Source organism: Prionailurus viverrinus, chromosome B2 (genome assembly GCF_022837055.1).
Source record: "Prionailurus viverrinus isolate Anna chromosome B2, UM_Priviv_1.0, whole genome shotgun sequence".
NCBI lineage: Eukaryota > Metazoa > Chordata > Mammalia > Carnivora > Felidae > Prionailurus > Prionailurus viverrinus.
In genome coordinates, this window is record NC_062565.1 from 80,014,035 (window position 1) to 80,040,037 (window position 26,003).

The window sequence follows — 26,003 nt, forward strand, 5'->3', positions numbered from 1 at the left end:
AGCCTTGGCGAATGGAAGGGACGCGTCTGACGTCGCCCCGCCCCGCCGAGATTCCGGCGCGCTCTTTGGGCAGCTTTGCGCAAGCGCAGGTGGCATTGTACCGGTCCCTGCAGAATGACACGTATTTTTTCCCACCTAGACAGCCTATACCTCCCCGAAAATGTAGGGAAGCCAAGCCTCTTTCACGCGTAGACTGATCCGCAGCTTCCCCAAAGGCATGTATTTTACTGGTGAAAGGGTCTTTCTCACCACTGTTACAGATCTAAAGCCTGATCGCCCTTTTTTCTGCCAAGCTTGACGTCCTGGCGGGATCTGGGTTTGATCTGGAATTTGGGAAGTTCTCCCTGATGCGGTTCAGGGGAACAAGCCTTAGAGAAATTATAAGGGCGAGAAATTGGAATGCCAGAAAAGAAGAATTTGGGGAGGTGTACTTCTAAGGATCCATGAAGTATCTAAAATTAATCCCAAAGCATTTTTCGAGAGTTTTGTTTACATTTCTGAAGAAAAGTTTCCGCGTATTTGGGAGTGTCGGGGGGGGGGGGGGGGGCAGCCATGTCTCAAAGTTACTAACTTGTGTATAATTGTCAAAGGTAGGAAGTGCCGGCCGGAATACCCACCAGCTGGCGGTGTTCCTTGCCTTACCAAACAAACGGTCTTTCCCTTCGAGTTAAGCAGGGGTGATTGGAAGCATTTTATAAACTCGGTCCTGTAATAAGACCTGTAGTTACCAGAGTAAAGTATTAAACGTAAAGCTGGATAAGGGGAAATTAATTATAATGTAGCAGTTTGGTTTTAAACAATGCTATATTTGAACTGCAAGGTTGTGAGGTCGGATGGGGGGTATATTTTAAAGAGTCAGTGGGAAATTTGGGAGGCAGCTCAGCCCCTGAATTCCTGGACTCTCTCAGTAAGATTCAGAATTCCCCCATAAAGAAAGAGGGGCCAATGGCTATCTCTCTGAGAGCCTGAGTTAGATAACACTCCTGGTCTACCTTGAAACCCTGTAAGGTCCACCTTACAACTACTGACCTTTTTGTGAGTGTATCACACCTCTTCTCACAGGACAAGATAAGATCCAGTTTCCTTACATACCAGAAGTCGGCCTAAATAGTGCCCAATTCTCTGCATACCATGCCCAGAGTGGTGAAGTGTTTGATCCTCCAAATCTCTACGGATGGAAAAGGTGAGCCTAATCTTGGGAGAATATCTCACTTTTTGGTTTATTCTGACATGTGTGTAAGGGTGCTCCTATCTGGCTTCCCAGATGTTGGCAAAATGTCAACGAGTGATAGTCATTGTTTTGTGTGTTCTTGGTTTTTGGTTTTTGGTTTTTTTTTTTATCAATTCCCATTTTCCCTCGCTGGCAGGGACTAAGTTGGTATCACGTATGCTCGGCTTCCTTCCTCATTCTGGTGATCCCCCCCCCCCCACCACCACCACCACCTCCACCTCCTGCCTGTACTTTACCAGCTACAGTACATAGAAGAAATTCAGAAGGAGATCATGGTGGGCTAAGCTTGGAGCAAAGAAGGAACATGAGTCACATCTCACATAGAAGTTGAGGTTCTAAGCTCAGGATATGGGGCCAAGGAAAACAAACTCAAAACTCTGTTCCACTGCTGAGCACCAAATGAAGTCACTGACTGGCATTTAGGGTCATGTACAAAAAAGAGCGATCTTCAGACAACAGACCCACACTTTTCACAGCCAGTTTCTCCCCTCTAAGCTTCACATCTTCCTCGAGGGCATAAGTTCAGAAGCAGAACAATAAGTAGCCTCTCTCTCTCTTGCTTGCCTGCACAGGCCCAGGTAAGTTGATAGGAGTGGGTACAACGCGACTTCTCTGCAGTCAGATTCATAGCTGCCAACAGCTACTCTAATGTTGTAAGCCAAAAGAGGATGTACTGTGGAGCTTCTTATTTGCACAATCTCCCTCCAAGCCTAATAAGGTATTAGTAATTTTATGTTTTTAACTTTAAGTTCAGGCCTGTTATTAGTTTAATTGTGGGCAAGCAAATAGATATGTTGAAGTCCTAACCCTTAGTCCCTCAGAATTTGAACTTATTTGGACATAGGATCTTTACAGAGGTAACCAAGTTAAAATTTGGTCATTAGAGTGGGCCCTAATTCAGTGGGACTGGCATCTTAGGATAAGGAGAAATCTGGACTTGAAGACAGGCTTACACAGAGGGGAAGATGATGTGAAGACACAGGGAGAAGACAGCCATGTGACTAGAGGAATGCATCTATAAGCCAAGGAATACCAAAGATGGCCAGCACATACCAAAAGCTAGAGGCAAGGAAAGATTCTCCTCTGGGGCTGTCAGAGAGGGCATGACCCTGCCTACAACTCGGTTTCAGACTTCTAGCCTCCAAAACTGTGCGGCAATCATCTGTTGTTCTAAGCCACTCAGCTTTGGGTACTCTTTTGTAACAGCTCCAGGAAACTGATACAAGGACCCTAAAAACTTGGATCTGCCCTTGTTGCAACCCATGCTTTCTGGATCTAAAGCTCTTGAAGCCAGTGTCCTCTGGACCAAAGTCCCTAACCTTAGTATAAATGCAGACAACTTTTCCCAATCCCTTTTAAAGGGAAAATTACCTGGCACACTCTTAGGGTTTTAGTGCCCAAAAGTCTGTTCTAAAGAACTCAGACATTCAGCCATTAGTACTAAATCACTGTTTGCTGTAAGAGCACTGAGATCTTCAAAGGCAGTATTAGGTATTTCTTCAGGTGGTAAGCATTAATTCAAGTATCTGCCAGCATCTCCATAGTCCTCACTGCCCAGGGATTTACCATCCCTGTTCCTGAGGTGGGATTCCATCCCCAGAAAATGCCCTTAGACCCAGAGGTTCATCTTCCAACAGAGGACTCTTCCACTGACAAAGCATCACAAACTGGGGGGCTTAAAACAACAGGAATTGATTCTCTCACAGTACTGGAGGCTAGACGTTCAAAAATCAAGGTGTTTGAAATCAAGGCTAACAGGGCCACCCGTTTTCCAAAGCCTCTGGAGAAGTATCCTTCCCTGCCTCTTCCAGCCTCTGGTAGCCCCAGTCATTCCTTGGTTCCAACCTCTGCTTCTGTCTTCACATGGCCAACACCCCCCTGTGTCTGTCGTCAAGATGACGTTCTCCTGGGGCGCCCAGGTGGCTCAGTCGGTTAAGTGTCCGACTTCGACTCAGGTCATGATCTCATGGTCCGTGAGTTCAAGCCCCGCGTCGGGCTCTGCGCTGACAGCTCAGAGCCTGGAGCCTGATTCGGATTCTGTGTCATCCTCTCTCTCTGACCCTCCCCTGTTCATGCTCTGTCTCTCTGTCTCAAAAATAAATAAACATTAAAAAAAAAAAAAAGATGACGTTCTCTTCTCTCTGTGTGGCTATGTCCTAATTTCCCTCTTCAAATGACCCCAGTCATATTGTAGTAGGGCCTAACCTATTCTAGTAAAACTTCATTTTAGCTTGATTCCATCTGCAAAAGCCCTATTTCCAAGTAAGGTCACGTTCACAAGTACCAGAGTTTAGAAGTTCAATGTATCTTTTGAGACAATTCAACCCATAACACCCACCCTTACCTCTGGAAGCATGTCCAGGCTTGCAAAAACAAGCTTTTCTGAACCCAGGAATTTGACTGCTGTATGTTACAGGGGCTGAGGGCAGGCCACTCCAAGATAGGTCACTTTGGCATGAAGATTATTCTGAGCTGAAGGCAATTGAGACCTTGTGGATTCAAGAGAAACTTTTGTCTCTTCCTTAACTGCATGGAAGAATCTAAACTGGGGGGGTCTTTCCCAGAATAAGGATAAACCTTATCTGAGTGACCCATCTCTATTTCAAGGCAAACATCTAATTACCAAACATCTCTTCGTCTTATTGCCCCATGGTGTGCATTCCTTTTCTTTGAAGTCCCAGACCCGTACCCCTTCTCTTTAGTTGGGGATGACCTCATTTTGCCTGACGGTCTTTGGAATTTCCACGTCTTTGAGGATTCCCTGTATGGACACTATTAAATTTTATTTTCTCCTGTTTATCTGTCTCATGTCAATTTGATTGTTAATCTAGCTAGAAGGACCTTGAAGGGGACAAGAATTCTTGCTCCCTAAAAATGTCTTCCTTTTTAAGAGTATCATGCAGTTTTTTAGAAAGTCAGAAACTGAGACAGAGACCTTAAAAATCACCTTCCATGTCCCTCCCTGGTTTTGTATATTGCTAGCAGCTGCAGAGAATGAAATATATGAGCAAACTCAAAATCACCATCTCTTCCCACTTTCCACCAACAGTGCTACACCTGCTTGAAGAGTTTCAAGTCTGTAGTCTGTGCTTTCAAACTTAGTCTCCCCAGAGGCTCCAGGTATTTTCTCAGTGATCCGAGACTTCTAAAGCCCAATTTCATGTCTACACATTGTTAAAAGATAAACTGAGGCATATTAAAAATGTTAAGAGAAGGGGCACCTGGGTGGCTCAGTCAGTTAAGCATCTGACTCTTGATTTCGGCTCAGATCATAATCTCATGGTTCATGAGATCGAGACCCAAGTCAGGCTCTGTGCTGATAGCTTGGATCCTGCTTGAGATCCTTTCTCTCTCTCTCTCTCTCTCTCTCTCTCTCTTTCTCTCTCTCTTTCTCTCTCTCTCTCTCTCTCTCTCTCTCAAATAAATAAGCTTTAAAAAAAGAGTTCATTTGAACAAAAATCATTTTGAATTGGGGCTTGCTAAACTGGAAATGGTTTGAATCACTATGGGGACGGGAGCCAGGGGAAAGACTTATACAGAGAAGGTGTAGAAGCAAAGAAAATAAATTATATTTGGCTATACCTTAAAGCCTAGTTGGCTGTTTGGGATTAGTTGTCCTTAGCATTTTGATTTCATAACCTGGAGGCATTTACAGGCTTAGATTTTGGTTTGCTTACGTAGCCTGCCATGACATTAGAGCCACTTCAGTCTAATGGCCTCCTTGTTTAATTCATTCAACATCAATTCCCAAACAAGGACTCAATATGATGACTCCAGTTCCAGGGGTGCAAATACATGCCCAACCCTGAACAGGCTCCTACATAGAGAGATCTGATTCCCCACCCACACATTTGTGCAAGAATATTACATCTCTATTTTCTATTAATCAACCTAATTTTTTTTTTAATTTTTTTTTCAACGTTTATTTATTTTTGGGACAGAGAGAGACAGAGCATGAACAGGGGAGGGGCAGAGAGAGAGGGAGACACAGAATCGGAAACAGGCTCCAGGCTCCGAGCCATCAGCCCAGAGCCGGACGCGGGGCTCGAACTCACGGACTGCGAGATCATGACCTGGCTGAAGTCGGACGCTTAACCGACTGCGCCACCCAGGCGCCCCAATCAACCTAATCTTAATTCTGAATCCCTTCCTACTAAATAGGTAGTGTGAGGGAGGAAAAATAATATTTCCTCTACTCTTCTGAGTTTTTAGCCATTATCTCCTGTAATAAGAGAGATTAACAAGAAAAACAAAGTTTATTAATATGTATACATCAGGTATAGATGGGAGATACTCAGGGACACTTAGTAACACTTCCCACCAGAAGGCCCAAGACACCACCTTGAATACCATCTTCAAGTAAAGACAAAAGAAAGATGTTGGGGGTGGGGGGTGGTGGTGTGCATTTATGTGGAGTGACCAGGGAAAGCAGAGTAAAATGTAAACTTTGTTATGCAGATTTAAGTGGCGCTTTCTCTGTTGATAAGTTTCTTATAATTTTAGAGTCATCTTTCTCTTCTGGGTACCAAAAGGGACACATGCTCACGAATGGGGGTTTCCTTTCCCCTATAAATGGTGAATTTCCCTTACACAACAGTAACTTCCACTCTTTTCAGAATTTCTTCTGTGTCTGCTGTTGCTCAAAAATAACCAGTTCAAAATAATCTTTCTTCCAAAGAGGTATTCTTCAGCAGGAAATGTTAGCACTGGCATTTGGGGGGTTTCCCAAGTGGTTTCCCCCACTTCTATGCTTAGAATTACATCTTCATCCCAGGGGCTCAGACAATATATCCCCAGGCAAGGTTGGCTTCCTGCACTGACACTTGACATGACTCCTTCAGCTCTCTACTGATCATTGACCGTACTATGGGAGAAAGGGCATCTTTTGTGAGGCTGGAAGCCCTATTGCACAGGCCTTTTCTTTCTGAATGCACCTGTAGCTATTTCTCTCCGTGGCACTACAAGAGATCAGGGCCCAGTAACCAAAATCTAGAGTCTGGAGAAATATCCAATACTTTCCTTCACTAAGCAGACAGTCCCCCAGCAAGGATTAAATAAGTACATGTGACTGGATAATGTTTTGAGAAATTAACTTTTTTGGTTCAATGACAGAATGGACATATCTCATGAGAGAAGCATCAAAGATGATTCCAGTCTTCCTGTTCTACATAGGAAGGTCTCCAACTTTCTCACTAGCTCCAAGAATCCTAAGTCTATTATTTCAAATATAACAAGGAGCATTAAAAATTGTATATTGGATCATTTCTTCTGCATGATGATAAGTTGGACATATTTGAGTTAAAAAAAAGGAACTAGAATTCCCCATTTCTCTACAACCAAAAATTAAACTGTGTATGGCCACTAGATGGAGCTAAAAACCAGGTAATCAAGCCTTCTACTGTTTCATTGACCAAGAAAGTAGGTCAGTGAGTCAGGTTCTTCAATTACATTATGTGTGTGCCTGCTCCAAAGGTTGAATTTGGCCCTGGTTCACCAAATTCAGAATAACAGGTCAGTCTAACCTACAAGTGATTGAATAACAGTGACTAGCAGAGTGCCTCTGCTGTGCAGTTTACACAACTTTCTTCAATGGAAAATATAAAAGATTAGAAGGAAAAATAAGTAACTGCTTTCTAAACATTACTGTCAAGTTATGATGGTGTTCAGAGATATAAATAGCTATCTGTTTCTGTGTGCCATAAAAAAAAAACTTACTTCTACTTTGAATTATGCAGAACGTTGTCTGACTTTCCATTTAAGAATAATAAAATTTTATGTATGAATTATGCTTTACCTTGCACAAAATGTTCAGAGATTCTCCAATTTGTGTCAGTCCTCACAGTTCCATAAGGTAGACATTGCTATCTCCAGTTTATAGATGAGGAAACAGGTTCAGAGAGGTTCAGTAACTTGCCCAAAGCCTCACAGCTTGGAAGCTAAAGACCTAGGCTGCGAGGTGCTGTGCCATGCTGGAACCTGCCAGCAGTCAGGAGACCTTTGTTCGTAATCCAAGCTCTGCCACCCATGCATATTAGGCTTTGAAGAGGGGAAATCACCCTTCAAGACCTGATTTGTTGTTTTCCCACTTGAAAATTATTAGATGGTCCCTAAGGCAAAGTGCCTTAAACTTAAATGCACTCAATCCCTTGGGATCTCTTTAAAATGTAGGCTCTGATTCATGAGGTCTGGGGCAGGGCTGAGATTCTGTATTTCTTTTTTTTTTTTTAATAAGATGGCAGCTTTATTATTTTTTAATTATTTTTTAATTTTTAATTTTTGAGACACAGAGAGAGAGAACATGAGCAGGGATGGGGCAGAGAGAGAGGGGGACACAGAATCCGAAGCAGGCTTCAGGCTCTGAACTGACAGCACAGAGCCAGATGTGGGGATCAAACCCACAAACCACAAGATCATGACGTGAGCTGAAGTCAGATGCTTAACCTACTGAGTTACCCAGATGCCCCAAATTTATAAAAAACATTTTCGCCTACATTAACTCATTTGATCCTACCAAAACTTGGTGAATTAGATAGGGAAGATATTTTCCCCATCACAGATGAAGAGACAAAGTCTCCAGAAAGGTTATGACAGACATAGCCAGCGTCTCCTAACTCCAACTGCCAAGCGCCTTTCACCGCACCACACCGATTCCCTACCCTACCTCATGGTTCAACATGCATATAAATCTATGAGCAAGGAGTGTGGCTGTGCTATAGATAAAGGAAGAAGAGAGAAAGACGTGGCATAGGCTTGGGATCACCTTATTAGGAGAAATGAACGAATGAGTAGTACATTGAGGCAGGTTGATGGCTAGGGAACATCTGAAGTTTCTGGTGATGTATTTCAAAATGCCAGGTTTGGATTCCACAGAATGCTAACTTCAAAGGTCATTGACTCACTTATCGAATGGTTGTCTTTTTTTTTTTTTTCTTTTAAGTTTACTTATTATTTTGAGAGAGAGAGAACACAAGCATGCAAGCAGGGGAGGGGAAGAGAGAGAGAGAAAGAGAGAGGGTCCGAGCAGGGTCGTCATTGTCAGCACAGAGCCCGATGCGGGGCTTCATCTCACAAATTGTGAGATCATGCAGAGCCGAAATCAAGAGTTGGACACCTAACTGACTGAGCCACCCAAGCTCATAATGGTTATCTTCCATTGGGCCCTAGTTTTAGGCTCAGAAAAAGTATACTTTAAGTCTACTCTTTTCAATTCATATTTCTACTGAATGCTGACTATGTGAGGAAATCCAGAGATTACAAAGATGAAGACCCATCATTGAACCATAAAAAGCTTATTATTTAGTAGGGAGGACTTATTATTTCCATTACTCGTGTATCGATTCATTTAAAAATATGATGTAGCACCTTGCTATATGTCATGTACTATCCAGGGAGAACAGTGACAAATGAACACAGCAAGGCCCTGACCTCAATGACTTTACTTGGCCAGTACAGGATATGGAAAAAGTCAGCATAAGCGCCACAGGGGGGCGCTGTGGGGGGCTGCCCACCCTTCCACGAATCACAGAGAGGGATATCTGTCCCAATCTTGAAGAGTCAGGGGAAGCTTCCAAGAGGAAGTCACATAAGCTGAGCTGAGCTGGTGGTCTGGGGGACCATATGTGCAAAGGTCTAAAAGCAATGGTGTGTGGTAAATATTTAACAGCCATCTCTCTGGGGATAGGCAAGCACGCCCTAATTTGTAGATTTTGCCAATGTCCTTGATATCAATACTCCCACCAAGGCAGACTTTAAGCTCCCAACATGACATCCCTAAACATGGGTTTGGGAAGAAGTAAGTACTTCACAAGCAGGTACAAATCAGCTCTAGAGTACCACTGCCTAGAGGTGCAAGTACATGCTGTGAGGAACCCCAAGCAACTCTGTGGGGTGTGTGAGGCTTGGGCAGCAGGTAGGGGAGGCGAGTGCAGATAGAAGAGGGAATAGGGAGAGGAAGGCTGGAAAATGACCAAATGCCACTTCAGAGTTTGGAGGTGATCCCAAGGTAAATATGGAGTCATTGAATGGTTGTTGTTTCTTTAATGTTTATTTTTGAAAGAGAGAGTGAGAGAGAGAGAGAGCACGCATGCGCGGATCTTCTGTTCCCCTCTGTCTCTCTGCCCCTCCCCAAACCCGATGTGGGGCTCAAACCCACAAACCGTGACATCATGACCTGAGCTGAAATCAAAGTCAAACACTTAACTGACTGAGCCACCCAGGTGCCCTTCATTGAATGGTTTTAAGAAGGGAGTGACCCCATTGAGAGTAATATAGAGAGAGTAATGGAGACAGAAGCCCGATTACAGTATTCTGCAGTGTGAATGAGAAGTGATAAAGTGGACAGAGTGGAGACAGTGAGTGCAGGCAATATCTATACTTGCCTGTGAAGCAAAAGGAGCAAGGAGCTAAGGCAGTAACTGTTGGAAGCCAAACTTGAAGCCAAAGTTTCAGAGATTTTTTTTAATATAAAAAAAGATGATTACACTTCAGTGAATTACAATTCAATGAATATGACAAAAAGCCAGTGGAGAGAGAGATGAGGGGACAACTGATGGAGTGTGCCCTCTGAGGACAGGGAAGGATAGGATCCCAGGTACAGGATAGAGTACAGGATAGAGTAATAGAAGTACCATGAGATTACAGGGTTGTAAATTCATGGCCCATGTTGAGCATAGAAATTACTTAAAAATAAAAAGAAATCTTAAAAAAAAATACAATAGAAGTACCATGAGATTTAACGTTTTATTCATGCTAAAAAAAAAAATCCAAAGTAGCACTTCGAAGGCAAGACCCTAGTCATTTTTACTCAATGCAGTAGCCTCAGAACCTAGAATGATGGCTGGAAATACAGCAGGTATTTGCTGAGTGAATTAACTCATGAATAGATAAAAGTAACCATTATTTAGACACACTTTGAACCAGGACTGTGAAAGTTATTTTCACACATATTCTTTAATTCTTACAACAACACTTAAGAAGTAAATAATTATTTCCATTTTACAGATGAGAAAAGAGAAGCTCAGATTGAGAAATGAAAGAGTTCAGGACGTGCCATCCAAATTACATTGCTTGGGGCTATTGATTATTTGGAGCTGAAGGTATTTCAGAAACAGCAGATGCAGGAGGGTCTTTCTGATTACCCTTTTCTACCTAAAAACAAAACCATAAAATTTCCCATGAGAAAAGTACCCTCCCTGTACCAGGAAGAGAAAAACATCCTTATTACCAGAAGACTGGGAATTGACACAGAAATGGGTCTGTACAAACAAACTTACTAATAGCCCCTTTCTTCCACTGGCTTCCTTTTCATTTATCTCCTAGCCACTTTTCCACAATTTACCGCCCTTCACTGAACCCCTTTGTCGTATCATTTCGTCACAAATTTATGGTACCTTTGTCTAAAAGGTATAAATGCTTCCTGTTCTGGTCACTTCTTCCAGTCTTCATTTTCTTGTGAAAGCTCTCATGCACATGCAAAAATGTAATAAAATCTGTCCACTTTTCTCCTATGAACCAGTCTTGTATCAGTTTAGTTCTTAGGCCCACCTCCAGAACCTAAGAAAGGAGAGGGGAATTTTTCCTCCCACACAGAAACATAACCCATAACCACACAGCTAATGAGTGGCAGGCATGGGATTTGATCCAGGTCAATCTGATTCAAAATTGTGGTTTTACCAATGACCATGGAAAAAAAAAAAAAAAAGACTGTGATTTTAAGTGTCTGGATTCTAAATATTCAATAACTTTGTCAGATTACCATATTAGCAAATATTGATGCCTTAACCCACTCCAGACCAATTGAGTTGGAATCCTTGGAAGTGGGGGGCGCGTGAGTGGCTCAGTCAGTTAAGTGTCCAACTCTTGATTACAGCTCAGGTCATGATCTCACCATTTGTGAGATCAAGCCCCCCACCAAGCTCTGCACTGACAGCAGGGAGCCTGCTTGGGATTCTCTCCCTGTCTCTCTGCCCCTCCCCAGCTTGTGCACATGCTCGCTCGCTCTCTATCTCTCTCTCTCAAGATAAATAAACTTAAAAAAAAAAAAGAATCCCTGGAAGTGGGACCCAGATGTCCTATTTTAAAACTCTTGTAGGTGATTCTAATGTGCACAGAAGGTTGGGAACTGCTTCCTTGGGTCACTTTCTAATTTGAGGTTGTAGGTATCATCTACCTGTCATTTTATTTTGAGGCAACATCTCTGCAAGTCCACCAAAGCAAAGATTTCTTCTTCTTTTTCTTGGGTTACTAAAGTACCAGGCACACACAGTGAGTCTCTTGTAATTGGAAAGTGTCAGCAATAACACCTATCCAATACCTTGTGGAGAAATACTAAATATTTGAAGTAAAAATTTAAAATATTTGAGAAAGGAAAAGGAAGACTTTTGCTTACTTGCATCAGCAGAATAAGTAGAAATGAGCTAATTATGGAGAGACAGAATAGCATTACAGTTAAGCATGCTGCCCTTGGAGCCACAAACCCCAGCTCTCATGGTCACTAACTGTATATCCTTCAGCAAGTCTCTGAACCTCTCTGCTCACTGCTTTCCTCCCCTAGGAAATAGAGACGATGTCAGCAACTCCTTCACAGGATTGTTAAGAGAGTGAAATGAGCTAATATGTGTGAAGCATATGCAGCTCAGAAGCATTCTGGGTCATCTAAGGCTGTTATGCCTATCTTTCCCTGCTAGGGAAAGAGGATTTTGTCCGTTTTCTTGCCAACCAGATCTCAAGTCCCAGAACAGGGCCTGCCACAATGTGGCCTCTCCATAAATGCTGATTATTGTTGTCATTTTTGAAATTAGATAATTAAAACAAATGTTATGTGGTGTGTGCCATTTAAAAATAGTCATTGATTCTAAAGCTAAAAATATACCATTTGCTTATAAATCATGTTATGCCATCATACTTTCAAAGGAACTTGGTGAGCCACCATAAGATAAAGAAACTGAGGGGCTCCTGGGTGGCTCAGTCGTTTGAGTGTCTGACTCTTGATTTCAGCTCAGATCATGATCCCAGGGTTGGGTTGAGCCCTGAGTTGGGCTCTGCACTGAGTGTGGAGCCTGCTTGAAATTCTCTCTTTCTCTCCTTCGCCTCTCCCCTACTTGTGCTCCCTCTCTGTCTTTCTAAAAGAAAAACAATAAAGAAATTGAGAGCATCGTTTTAAAAATATGGTGAGACATAACTATACAGAACAAATTGATGGTTACCAGAAGGGAGGTGGGTGGGGGGGATGAGTTAAATAGGTGATGGGGATTAAGGAGTGCACTTGCTGTGATGAGCACCAGGTGATATATGGAAGTATTGAATCACTATATAATACACCTGAAAGTAATATTACACTGTATGTTAACTAACTGGAATTTAAATAAAAACTTTAAAAATATATGGTGAGGGGTGCCTGGGTGGCTCAGTCGTTTAAGCGTCCGACTTCGGCTCAGGTCACGATCTCGCAGTCCGTGAGTTCGAGCCCCGCATCGGGCTCTGTGCTGACAACTCAGAGCCTGGAGCCTGTTTCAGATTCTGTGTCTCCCTCTCTCTCTGACCCTCCCCCGTTCATGCTCTGTCTCTCTCTGTCCCAAAAATAAATAAACATAAAAAAAAAAATTAAAAAAAAAATATATGGTGAGACAGTCAAACCTTAAATTTTACATATGTCATCATCGAAATATTTTTTAAATATTTATTTATTTATTTATTTTAAGACAGAGAGAGTAAGCAGGGAAGGGGCAAAGAGAGAGAGAGAGAGAGAGAGAGAGAGAGTCCTAAGCAGACACTGCACTGTCAGAACACAGCCTGACTCAGGGCTCTATCTCACCAACTGTGATCTGAGCCGAAATCAAGAACCAGAGGTTTAACCAACTGAGCCACCCAGGCGCCCTATCATCCAAATAATATTGACTTTCGGTTAGATTTAAAATATGCAAAAATGCGGGGCGCCTGGGTGGCGCAGTCGGTTAAGCGTCCGACTTCAGCCAGGTCACGATCTCGCGGTCCGTGAGTTCGAGCCCCGCGTCAGGCTCTGGGCTGATGGCTCAGAGCCTGGAGCTTGTTTCCGATTCTGTGTCTCCCTCTCTCTCTGCCCCTCCCCCGTTCATGCTCTGTCTCTCTGTGTCCCAAAAATAAATAAATGTTGAAAAAAAAAAAAATTTTTAAAATATGCAAAAATGAAAAGCATTAAATATTAAGATTATGGAATTTAGTGATTTTACCCTTTTCCTCAGATTTCTTTCACTATTATTCCACCATCATTTCTTTATCTGTTTTTCCTCCTGACAGCAAACTGAGAGCAACCTCATCTGCTCTTGAGAAAGAGAAAGAAAAGACAGGAACTAGTCCAACAGTTGAACTGCATTGAATAGTTTAATGCTACCCTTTTAACAGCTGGAAATTTTTCATGGAATGGTTCCAACCACTCCTCAACTTGGGAAAAAATCATTAAGGAACCTTCTGCCTTACAAGCAATTCATAACCCCTGGCAAAGTTGAATCTAAAAAATATACAACGTGCCTATGAGTCATCCTTAAAATACTTTTCTTCAATAAGCTTCTGTAATGGGGAAAAATTATCATTCCACACAAGCTTCTGAGACTTGTTACCACTTTGCAGATTGAATAACCCTTGGAGACAAGGAAATCTACCGGCTAGACAGCCTGGAAACAGCTTCCAGACCAATCAGCTGCTGGGAAACAGTTTTTGGCCCAATCACCCACCTGGAAACTGTACATGGACCACTCGCTGTCTTCTAAGAACCACTTCTCCTAAAATCTGCCACTGCTGCCTTGCAAACCAAACCAGAGAGAGAAAATATGCCTGAATTATTTCTACACCGACCTTGTGAGTCCCAGCCCATCTGTGCCCTTTTGACAAGTGCTTCGAACTCCATGCCCCTCAGTGGAATTCATTCTGTATTGAATAATTTTTTGGCCAAGCCCTATCCTTTGTGGAAAGAGGTAAGGAATAAATACATTTAAGAATATATCATTTTGTACATTATAGCGGGTTTTTTTAATGTTATTTTGTTTTTTTTTTTTCATTCAAACTAGGTGATTGCCAACCTTAGCTGCACATTGGAATCACCTGGGGAGTATTAAAAATCTTGATGCCCAGGCTTCACCCTGGACCAATTAAATCAGAATTTCTGTCATCAGTCTTTATTAAAGCTCCATAGATTATTCTAGTGTGTGTCAGGGAGCGAGAATGTCCTGTCCCCTTCAAGGTCTTTGTAGCTGGACTAAGAATCAAATTGACACGAGACAGATTAACAGGAGAAAATAAAATTTAATAGCATTCCTAGGGGGAATCCACTCAGACATGGAAATAAGGTATATATGTCATTCTGAATTAAGAAGAAGGGAGTAGAAGTCTGGGATTTCAAAGGGAAAAAATGCAATTCACAGGAAAATGAAAAGGAGTGCATGTTTGGTAAACAAATGTTTGGTGGGCCACTCAAAAACAAGGGGACACAGAGGACTTTGATCAAACAGGCCTTGCTGGATTCCTCCCTGTCTACCATATCTAGTTCCTAGTGTAAGGTAGTTCTTTATGGTGATAGCTCTCTTCTTGGAGCAGATCCTCTATCTAAATGCTTTTTAGGCAGTTGAGGGGGAGGTAAAGAACTTTTCCTAAACCTGTTGGATTTCGATTGCTTTTCAACTCAAAATAATCTTCATGCCATAATGGCCTACGCTTGGGGCAGCCTACCCTTGGCCCCTACCTATGCATCTTAAGTTGAAAACAACTGCCTAACTAGATCTTAAGAACTTGCCAAAGGCAAGCAATTTCTTGCATTTTGCATTATCTCACCCTGCCCTGCCTAGACAGTTTTTCTGCCAAGCCCTGGCAATCAGTTGATAGTAAACACACAGGGAGTTTCAGCAAGGTGCCTGGGATCTGGGGTAAGATCAGGACTACGTCACCCTCTGAGCTCAGTAAGGGAATATGGAATAGTTGTAAGAGCTTGTTATTGTGGACTCAGGTCTGTGTTTGAGGTATATCTCTATCACCGTCTAACTCTCTGTCCTAAACTAAGTTAAATGTAAAATGGGGAAATAAAAGTATCTGTTTGAGAGGATGTCATGAAGATCACATTAGATAGTAATAAGTAAAGCACTTAGCCTGGCCCTGGGTACTTGCTCCATAAATAGCCAACTAAGAATAAACACAAAATTGTTGAGATGACCCACTTGCAAAAGTAATCCTTACTAAGAGATAATTTGTAACATTAGCAGGGCTTAGAAAGTAACCTGCAGTGACAGTGTTCAAAGTGTATCCTCAGGCCTGTTATTTAACTCAACAGAAATGTAATCAAATCAACCCTCCTGTAACTTGAACATTTCAAGTAACATTATAGTAATGGAAGTGTCCTTGCCTGCACAGTTGATAAAAAGAAGAAGGGGCACCTGGATGGCTCAGTGGGTTAAGAGTCCAACTTCAGCTCAGGTCATGATCTCACAGTTGGTGAATTTGAGCCCCGCATCGGGCTCTGTGCTGACAGCTCAGAGCCTAGAGCCTCTCTTTCTGCTCCTGTGCTGCTTGCGCTCTGTGGTGGGACCATTTTTATTCAAGCTTTTGGGAGACTCTCTTGGATTATTGGATAAGATAATCCAATAATTATCTTGGATTATTATTATGATAAGAAAGAAACTGCACTGCTAGTCCAGCTGCAACTTGACTCTTTAGAATCAATAGCCATTTTGGATTCAGGAAATCCTTGGAGAATATCAAACCTTACCCTATTACAAAGCCTCCTGGATCTGGGAGTTAGAACTATACATATAGCAGCCTGGTCTTTTGTCCTTGAGAAACCTCCTCTCAAAACCCAGCACATAGTAGGAAAAACTTTTCAAAATCTAATTACATTTACATTTTAGTTTGTTAGAGCAGGAACTTCTGTTTTTAATTAACCTCTGCTGGTCTCCATCTGCATGCAGGACACACAGTGAACTTGATTCTTCCAGTATCTTCAAGAAGCCTTAGGAATAAATCAATTATAGATCTATTAACTCTTTCAAGCTATACAGCTTCTGGCTCATGACATTTCACTTTGCACCTGCCTCTCCATCCCCAGCTAGGCATCTTACCAATATGTATCGCTGGTCATAAATGAAAATAGAAATTTCTTCTGCTATGGATATAAAGGGAGGGACTAAACCCGCTCTAAAAAATAGTCTTTTTTATATTCCCCAGAAAATAAACTATTATTTAATGATTCCAACTATTTTCTAAATGATGCCTTCATATCCTCAATGTAATTGCAGCCCTTTAATAAGCTTTATTTAATAAATAATACTCCTGAGGCTTGAGAGAGCTCATATAGGAGTTAACACGCATAATTTATTTCCCAGGGTATGGATAATATAGACTCAAAATTGTAATTTGTCATCAGTATATACTATGAGTATAACATACAGTGACAATTTTTTCTTTGTTAAAAACTTTTTAAATGTTTATTTATTTTTGAGAGAGAGAGAGACAGAGACAGAGATGGAGCACAAGTAGGGGAGGGGCAAAGAGAGAGGAAGACATAGAATCTGAAACAGGCTCAGCTCTGAGCTGTCAACACAGAGCCCAATGCGGGGCTCAAACTCACAAACCTGTGAGATCATGACCTGAGCCAAAATCAGACACTAAACCAACTGAGCCACCCAGGAGCCCCTGACAATTTTTTCACATACATCCTTAGTTGTTTCATATACATCCCTAGTTGTTCCAGTCACATTTGTTGACATGACTGTCATTTTCCCCATTGAGTTTCCCTGGCACCTTTGTTGAAAATCAGTTAATTATATATGTGTGAGTCTATTTCTGGATTCTATTGTGTTCCATTGATCTATTTACACCAATATTACACTGTCTTGATGACTGTAGAGCTTCTTAGTAATCTTGAAATCAGGTAGTAAAGTCTTCCGACATTGTCCTTTTTCAAGATCATTTTAGCTGTTCTGTATCCTTTGCAATTTCACATAAACTTTACTACCAGCTTGTAAATTTCTTTTAAAATTATCCTGCTTGAATTTTGACTGGATGGCTGTAACTCTATAGATCAATTTACAGAGGGTAGGCATAATATAACTATGAAGGCTTCCAATTCATGAACAATTAACCACTCCATTTATTTAGACATTTATCCCTATAATATTTCATATTTTTACTGTACAGGTTTTGCACATTTTTTGGTAAATTGATTTATTCCTAAGTATTTTATATTTTTATTTTCTTGTAAATCATATTATCTTTCAGTTATATGTATGGCCCAGTAACATAAAATGTATCTTGGTGAATGTTCAATGTGCACATTGAACAGGGGTGCCTGGGTGGCTCAGTCAGTTAAGCGTCTGACTTCAGCTCAGGTCATGATCTCATGGTTTGTGGGTTTGAGCCCCATGTCGGGCTTTGTGCTGACAGCACAGAGCCTGCTTGGGATTCTCTTTCTCCCTCTCTCTCTGCCCCTACCCTGCTTGCACTCTCTGTTTCAAAATAAAGAAATAAACTTTATAAAAAAAATAAAATAAAATTATTGGATCATCTAAGTATGTCAGGTCAAATTGGTGAGAGTATTGCTTAAATCTTCTATATCCTTATTGTTATTTTGTCAGTTATTCTATCACATACTGATAAAAGAGTACTCAAATCTCCAAATATAATTACAGATTTATTTCTTTATTATCAATTTTTGCTTTTACATACTTTGAAGCTCTGTTATTAGGTGTATATACACTCAGGAATTTTACTTCTTCTTGATCAGTTGCCCCTTTTATTATTACAATAATATTCTTTATCCCTGGAAATACTCTTTTTCTTTAAATCTGTTTCCTCTGATATATAGAAATACTAGCTTTCTGACGTTCAGTGTTTGCATGGTATAGATTTTTTACTCTTTATTTTTCATACTGTGTTTTTATATTTAAATGCATCTCTTGTAAATAGTATATAATTGGGTCATGCTTTTTATCCATGCTGATAATCGCTGTCTTTTTATCGGACTATTTATTCTGCTTGTATTTAGTATAATTACATTAAAACATTATCATACAAAATACATATAAAGAATTACTAAAGATTAAAAATAAAAAGGCTGGGGGGCGCCTGAGTGGTTCAGTTGGTTAAGCATCCAACTTTGGCTCAGGTCATGATTTCCCAGCTTGTGAGTTCGAGCTCCGCGTTGGGCTCTGTGCTGACAGCTCAGAGCCTAGACCCTGGCAGGTTCTGTATCTCCCTCGCTTTCTGTCCCTCCCCCATTCACACTCTGTATCACTCTCAAAAATAAATAAATAATTTAAAGATGGTAATAAATAAATAAATAAATAAATAAATAAATAAATAAATAAAATAATAAAAATAAAAAGGCTGGGGCACCTGACTGGCTCAGGGTCTTAATCTCAGGGTCATGAGTTCAGGCCCCACATTGTGAGTGGAGCCTAGTGAGAATAAAATTTAAATATTAAACAAATAAATAGGCAAACACTCCTATATATATATATATATATATATATATATATATATATATATATGTCAAGGCATAGGGAAATATGTTGCAGGTGTATTTAAGTCTGCCCCTTCATTATTTATTTCTTATTTGTCCCCTCTCTTCTTTGTTCCTCCTTTTTGGTCTTCTTTTGGATTGAGTATTTTTTGTATTCCAGCCTATCTCCTCTATTGGCTTTTTTTCTAACATTTTTAAAGTGATTGCTAAAGATTACAATATGCATCCTTAATTCATCACAGTCTACCTCAAATTGATATTATACCACTTCATGTAGAATGTAAGAGTCTTACAACAGTACACGGTGACAATTTTTGATAAAAGTTGTATCTTGTTTGAAACTTCAGATTTATATATGTGTATTTATTTATTTATTTATCAAAACTCATTAAATAGAACATTTAGGATGTTTGCATTTCACTATATATGACTTTTACCACACACACACACACACACAAAAGGAAACATAAAGAAACATTAAGCTCTAGTTAATGATATGCATACTGACATGTCAAGGGATGAAGTTTACTGATGTCTGCAACTTACTTTGATACACATCAAAAGATAAGATGAATTGATGAATGCCAAGAAGAATGGCTAGATGGATAAATACGTGACAAAACAAATATAATAAAACATTAATTGCAGAGTGTAGATAATTCTTTTAATTTTCCTCTTTCTTTAAAAATGTTCATAATAAAATGTTTGATAAAAAAGCCACTATTCTGGGGTGCCTGGGTGACTCAGTCAGTTAAGCGTCTGACTTCGGCTCAGGTCATGATCTCATGGTTTATGGGTTCGAGCCCTGCACCAGGCTCTGCCCTGACAGTGAGGATCCTGTTTGGGATTCTTTTTCTTCTTCTATCTCTGCTCCTTCCCTGCTCGTGCTGACTCTCTCTCAATATAAATAAATAAACTTTTTAGAAAAGCCCCTCTTCTAATGTGACATGAAAATTAAAATCTAATTTGTTTTGTAATGTCAATTAATTATATAATGAAACCTTAAGGACAGAAAAAATTATGCACATAAATTTTGTTGTGGTGATGACCTTAAAGCTCTATCTCAGTAACTCCTTGACCTTCTTAATTCCAGACCTGGCCTGAATCCTAAATTCAGCACTGTCTGCAAGGCTGCACAAGATCTCACCCTTGTGTGCATTTCCAGCCTCCTCCAGCAGCCCTCTTCCCCTGGCTCTCTGCCCACCAGGCATATGAGACTTTCAGTTCCCTGAATGCCCTGGGCTCCTGCTTGCCTGAGGCCCCAAGGCCTCCACCGAAACTGTTTCCTTGCCTAGAGTACCACCCTGCAACACCCTCTCCTTTTCAGAAAGTCATGCTCATTACTCACTCAGGTTTCAACAGAAATATCATTTCCCCGATGAAATAGTCCCTCATCTCCCAAAGTAGGTCAGGTTCCTATCCTGGAGGAACCCTGGGAAAGCACCTCACAGGGTCTGAGTTGCTCTGAAGCCAGCACAGAACCATGGAATTTCCCTCTTAAAGATAGCAGATGTCCTTAACAGGTCCTGACCTTTGTAACTTGTCCTTAAGTAAGTCACTCCCCTGCTCAGAAATCGGGAGGAGTATGTGTAACCTCTAAAAATCCCTGACTTAAAAGCCAGTTTTGGTTTAGAAATAATGCTGGCTTGCTTTTTATGTTACATAAGAAGAGCAGTGTGCCCCCTCAGTGCCCTAAATGAGGTAAGAGAGCCGTGATTGGAAGTTAGCCGAAAACCCAGAGCTTCTGCCCTCAGGAAGCGATGCGACAGAGGCAGAACAAGGTGGAATGAAGATGAGACTAAAGGCAGGAAAACCACTTATGAGGCCACTGCAAATAACCAAAGGCCTGAATTAAAGCAATGAATGCTTTAATTCATGGAAAAAGAGAGAAGGTGACAGATTGGAGGGGAAGGATATATTGGTCTTTGCCACAGCACATGGCATATGTGGAGGGTGAGTGAGGAGCATTTGGGTAAGAGGATGGATTTGGGGACTCCTCTTTTGTCCTCAGTTACCACAGCTTTGGGATGCCAGTACAGTAAGTCCTAAGCTGAATGACATTTAGGTCTCTACATAGCATCTTCCACAAGCACCATAACCCCAAATGTCCAAACTGATAAATGTTTATGATCTATAATATTAAGCAATGAAAATAACACTGATTAGGGGCCCCTGGATGGCTCAGTCAGTTGAGCGTCCGACTTCAGGTCATGATCTCAAGGTTTGTGGGTTCAAGCCCTGCATCGCTGTTGTCAGCACAGAGCCCACTTCAGATCCTCTGTTCGCCTCTCTCTCTGTGCCTGCCCCCCTCTCAAAAATAAATAAATGCTTTAAAAAAATGATAACAATAAATTTATTAAAAGTTCTGGTTTTCTGGAAGTACCCTCCACAATATATCTCCTATGTCAACTCTTTTTTAAAAATAAGACTAGGAACAATTTCTCAGAAAGCATCATTTTATATTATAACAGAAATCTATTCTTTTGATAATGTTAGTTGAAGTAGCCACTGAGAAACAATCAATTTTAAAAAGAACATAGAGTACTTCTACAAAGATTTATTACCGATATGGATTTCTTTTTTTAACTTAATGACTCACCAGCAAAATCCTTTAGAATTGGAAGGCTCTGTACTTTGCAAGATTGCCAAATTGTCACTGATTTATTCCCCTAAGTGTAATTTGAAAGAACCTGCTGTGTAAATCTGAATACTGTAAACCTGTAAACCATGAATCTTTTCAAACCTACTTTTCCTATTAATGGTACCTAATGCCTGAGATAGAATCACAAATTGGGAGGAATCTGGGCCTATTACTGTGCTAAACTTCTGTGCAAAAACAAAGAAATAAACAAAAACTGAAAAAGAAAGGGAGAGAGAGAGAGAATTTATTAGTCTGTGTTCCTGAAAAGGCCAGGGCCCAGTTCACTTAAACTATGGCTACATCCAAGGCTTCAAATGATATCCAGGAATTTCCCTACCTCCCCTCTTAGCTCCACCTTCCTCTTGGTTGCCGTCACTTTCAGACAGCTTCTGAAGCTTCTGGGCTTACCTCTTCCCAGACTAAAGTCCTATAGAAAAGAGAGTTCCTTTCTCTCTCTGAGTGAAGAGTCAGTGTTCCAGGATGGTGTCAGCATCAGTCTGGGGCACACTTAAATTAGGATAATTAAAAAATAATTTATTTTCATGTTTTATTTACAAAAGCTGATTCTTAGCACTTCCTCCCAAGTCTGTGTTCAGTGATTTCACACTAGTAGCTTACAGTGGGCCACGATGGGAATATTTACACTAAGCAATTAGCAAATGCTACAGATTAAGGCTCTTTCCCTCCTCCCCCCTCCCCCCCCCAACCCTGGCCATTTACTAGCACACCACTGAACTATTTGCAAAAGTGTAGGAAAGGTGTAAAGTTCTTGCAAGGACCCAGGACTAATAGCAGCAGAGGTCCAAAGGAACCAGGGGAGAGACTTTAACCAGACTCCAGAAGGAGAGAAGAGCAGTGACCTTTAATTAAGGGACATGGGCAGTCTGAAGGGGGTATCACAGGAAAGGAGCTGAAAGATAAATATCCTGACCACTTTCTGCACCAAAGTGGGCAACAATGTTTTATAGATTCTGGAAAGAAAACGTGAAAATGACATAATCAATTGTTAATTAATATTATGAGGATGTGGAGTATTAGCTTCCAATTTATTTGCCTAATGCTAAAATGTCCAGTGCTAACTTTGGAAAGTCCCCATGCTTTCCTTGCTGGAAACTCCCATGGCCAGACAGTTCAGAGAGCCAGTCTCATTCTCCTCACATGGACTTCCTGTGTCTACTGGTTTCAGATTCACTTTTATATACAAGCCTGAGAATTGCCATTGAACTAAGAATTTAGTATGTGAAAAATGGTGTTTCAAAACAGCAGAGGAAAAGATAAAGGGTTCAATAAATAACATTGGGACAATGGTCTAGTCATTTGGAAAATATAATAAAATTAGTTCCCTATCTCATACCAAGATCATATGTTTCTGATCTTAGCAGGACAGAAAGCCTTAAGTAAAATACGAAAAGCAAAAACCATAAAGTAATGACTAGGTAGGAAATATTTGCATATGCAGATAGATATGGATACTATATAGATATTTATATAGGTATTTATCAAACAAAATATATATAAAGAACTACTAAAGATAAAATGTAAAAGGGCTGGGGCGCCTGACTGGCTCAGGGTCTTAATCTCAGGGTCATGAGTTCAAGCCCCACATTGTGAGTGGAGCCTAGTGAGAATAAAATTTAAAAATTAAATAAATAGGCAAACACTCCAATAGAAAAGAGCGGGAAAGAGTATAAAAAAGCAATCCTAAGAATAGATGTCCAATTTCCTTAGTAGTTAATTATGGAAATAAGAATCCACTTTACACCTATTTGCTTTGCAAAAACTAAGGATTTGTTATGTCAAATGTTATGTCAAATGTGTGTGTGTGTGTGTGTGTGTGTGTGTGTGTGTGTGTCAAGGCATAAGGAAATGGATACCCACTCACTGCCAGAGGGAGTATAAACTATTATGACCACTTCAGCAACAATTTGACAGTACTTTTAAAATTAAAATGTGTATATCTTGGGGTACCTTCTGGCTCAGTCGGTACAGCATGATCTCAGCGTCATGAATTTAAGCCCCCATGTTGGGCATGGAACTTACTTTTAAAAAAAAAATTATAAAAAAATAAATAGGATGGTGACTTTCTGCCGGCTACTGGGCGGGAGCGGCCCGTAGGCGCTGAGCCTGCTCCGGGGCGCCAGGCGTCTAGGGGTGCAGATCTCACCCACCGGAGAGAAGATTACGCACACCGGCCAAGTTTATGATGATAAGGACTATAGGAAAATTCGATTTGTAGGTCGAAAGAAAGAGGTGAATGAAAACTTTGTCATGATTTCATTGCTGAGCAGCCTGTGAGTGGAGCTGACAGTCCTGTGGTCGCGTGTGATAGCGGCGGGGGACGGGGTGCTTTTGCCACCCGGAACTGTACATAAACCTGGACAAAGAAACAAAAACCGGGACGTGCGGCTATTGTGGACGGCAGTTCAGACAGCAGCAGATCACTAGGGCGGCCGAGCTCTGCACTCGTCTCCGCGTTAACACCGGAGCAGCCAAGGGCCTAGTGCTGTGCGCTGCCGTCTGAATAAAGAGCGTTGTGACCCAGGGGGAAAGAAAAAAAAGAAAGAAACTGCGCACTTCAGTGGTTTTTTTATATATTCATAGAGGTGTGCAACCATGACCGCTATGTAATTTTAGAACATTTTCATCACCCCAAAAAGAAATATCCATCACCTACCCTCCCCCAACCCTAGGCAACCACATATCTAGTTTCTATCTCTTAGATTCCTTTTCCTGGACATTTCATACACATAGAATCATACAATATTTTTTTTTTTGGTGTGTGTGACTGGCTTTATTCATTTAGCATGTTTTTAAGGTTCATCTATGTTGTAACATATATCAGCACTCCGTTCCTTTTTATATATTTTATTATATGGATATACCACATTTTTTAATTCATTATCCATTAATAGACCTTTAGATTATTTTTACCTTTTGGCCACTGTAATTAATGCTGCCCTGAACATTTGTGTACATGTTTTTGTATGGACATATGTTTTTGTTTCCCTTGGGTATATACCTAGGAGTGAAATTGCTGGGTCATAAGATCATATGATAACCGTCTGTTTAATATTGTGAGCTGACATAGTGTTTTTCAAAACAACTGCACCATTTTACATTCCCACCACATTACTGTTCTATTGGTCTATTGTTTCCTTTTTTTAAAACCACCTCAAAAAAAGTTTATGTGTATATTTGTGTGTGTGTGTGTGTACGTGTACAAAGATCAAAAGAGCAAAATCCTAGTTGAGTATCAGGTTGGGAAGTCCTCCTGGGCTAAGGAGGAGAAGAGAGAGTAACTAGAACCTGCCAGAGTCATTGGCAAAGCAGTCTGAAAAGTCAAGGGGGATGGCCCAAGACAATCAAGGTTAACACACGTCCAGAAAGGCTCTCCAGCTGCTGGATGGAGGAGACGGCTTGGAGCCAGGAATCCTGTTTTTCTGATTCGTTTGGAACTCTACAAGATATTGAATCAAGACAGCCCTAAACATAAGGAAGATTATTACAAATACGGTCCAGTTTCAGGAGAAAGGGCCTTCTGAGGATCACACCCAGGTGCAAGGGCTGGTGGAGCCAGTTTTGACAACCTACCAGCCAGAGTTCAAGACCAGGCTAGACCAGGCTCTAGACCTGCATTCTGAGCTGCAAATACTGGGCATAGTAGATGTGTCCCTATGGTGAGTCAGGCATGATGGGACCTGGGTGGCTCTCAAGCATGCTAGCTCTGGAGACCATTTCCTGACTGCCTAGTGGGGAGGGTTACTTTAATAGACCGGGCCACAGCCTTTCTGGGACCTGAAAGATATGGCAATATTATAATCAGCACACAGGAGTGGGAGGGCTGCAGCAGGCGGAGGCTGGTAGTATATAGCATAGGAATGACAAGTTCCAAAGAACTTTCACACACTCTAGCTCATTCGTTCCCAACCTGGTGGGCTGGCTTGCCCAAGGACTGTAATTTTCCCAAAATATCTCGACACATTTCTAAATTGCCATTTATAACATAGTTTTTACAACTCTTTTCTAAACCTACAGTTAAGACATAACCGAGAAAGTCGGCTCCCCAGAATGGGAGCCCCTCACAATAATATTCATTAAATAATTATCCAACATTTCTAAATGTAAAATGCATTAAATAATCTTTTATCAATAAAAATTATTTACTTAAGCTTAATTTGCTCTTTTATTTCCACTAGCCAATGTAAAGTTAAATGTCCTGGGAAAAAAAGTCTGCACAACGAATCCTACTTTTCTGTGCTTCTTGTTCTCTCCATAGTTTCCTTTTGTGATTTTTTTTTTTTTTTTTTTTTGGAACCAGACCACTTTGCTAAAGTATATTAAAGAGATTAAAATGTAGATAAGAAGATAAATCACTTGCCTCTAGTAAATAGCACAAAGACCATCCATTCTATTCAATCCAGAAGTTTAGTTGATAAGGCTGCTTCGTATGTGCATTCTATTCAAAAGCATTTAGAATTCAAAAGCATTCTAAAGGAGATTAATCTGAATTGTGAGGAGATGTTTGGTTTTCTTCTCTTTAAATTCCACTCAAGGGCGCTGTTTATTTTAATAGGGCCAGGCAAATTTTACAGATGTAAAATTATAAGAAGTTTTGTGTGAAAAATTCAGGTTAACAGACACCACATTCTAAT

The 26,003-nt window shown here is 40.8% G+C and overlaps 1 long non-coding RNA gene and 1 pseudogene across 1 annotated transcript; both read left to right on the forward strand.

Annotated features, from left to right (window-relative positions):
• Nucleotides 1–1,057: 1,057 nt before the first annotated feature.
• On the forward strand, nucleotides 1,058–20,924 carry LOC125165699 (uncharacterized). The gene is made up of 3 exons (XR_007152191.1): nucleotides 1,058–1,183; nucleotides 13,505–14,178; nucleotides 19,804–20,924. It is a non-coding gene; the product is annotated as an uncharacterized LOC125165699 (long non-coding RNA).
• A 2,497-nt stretch (nucleotides 20,925–23,421) lies between these two features.
• Nucleotides 23,422–24,089, forward strand: LOC125165698 (NADH dehydrogenase [ubiquinone] iron-sulfur protein 6, mitochondrial-like; annotated as a pseudogene).
• Nucleotides 24,090–26,003: the final 1,914 nt, after the last annotated feature.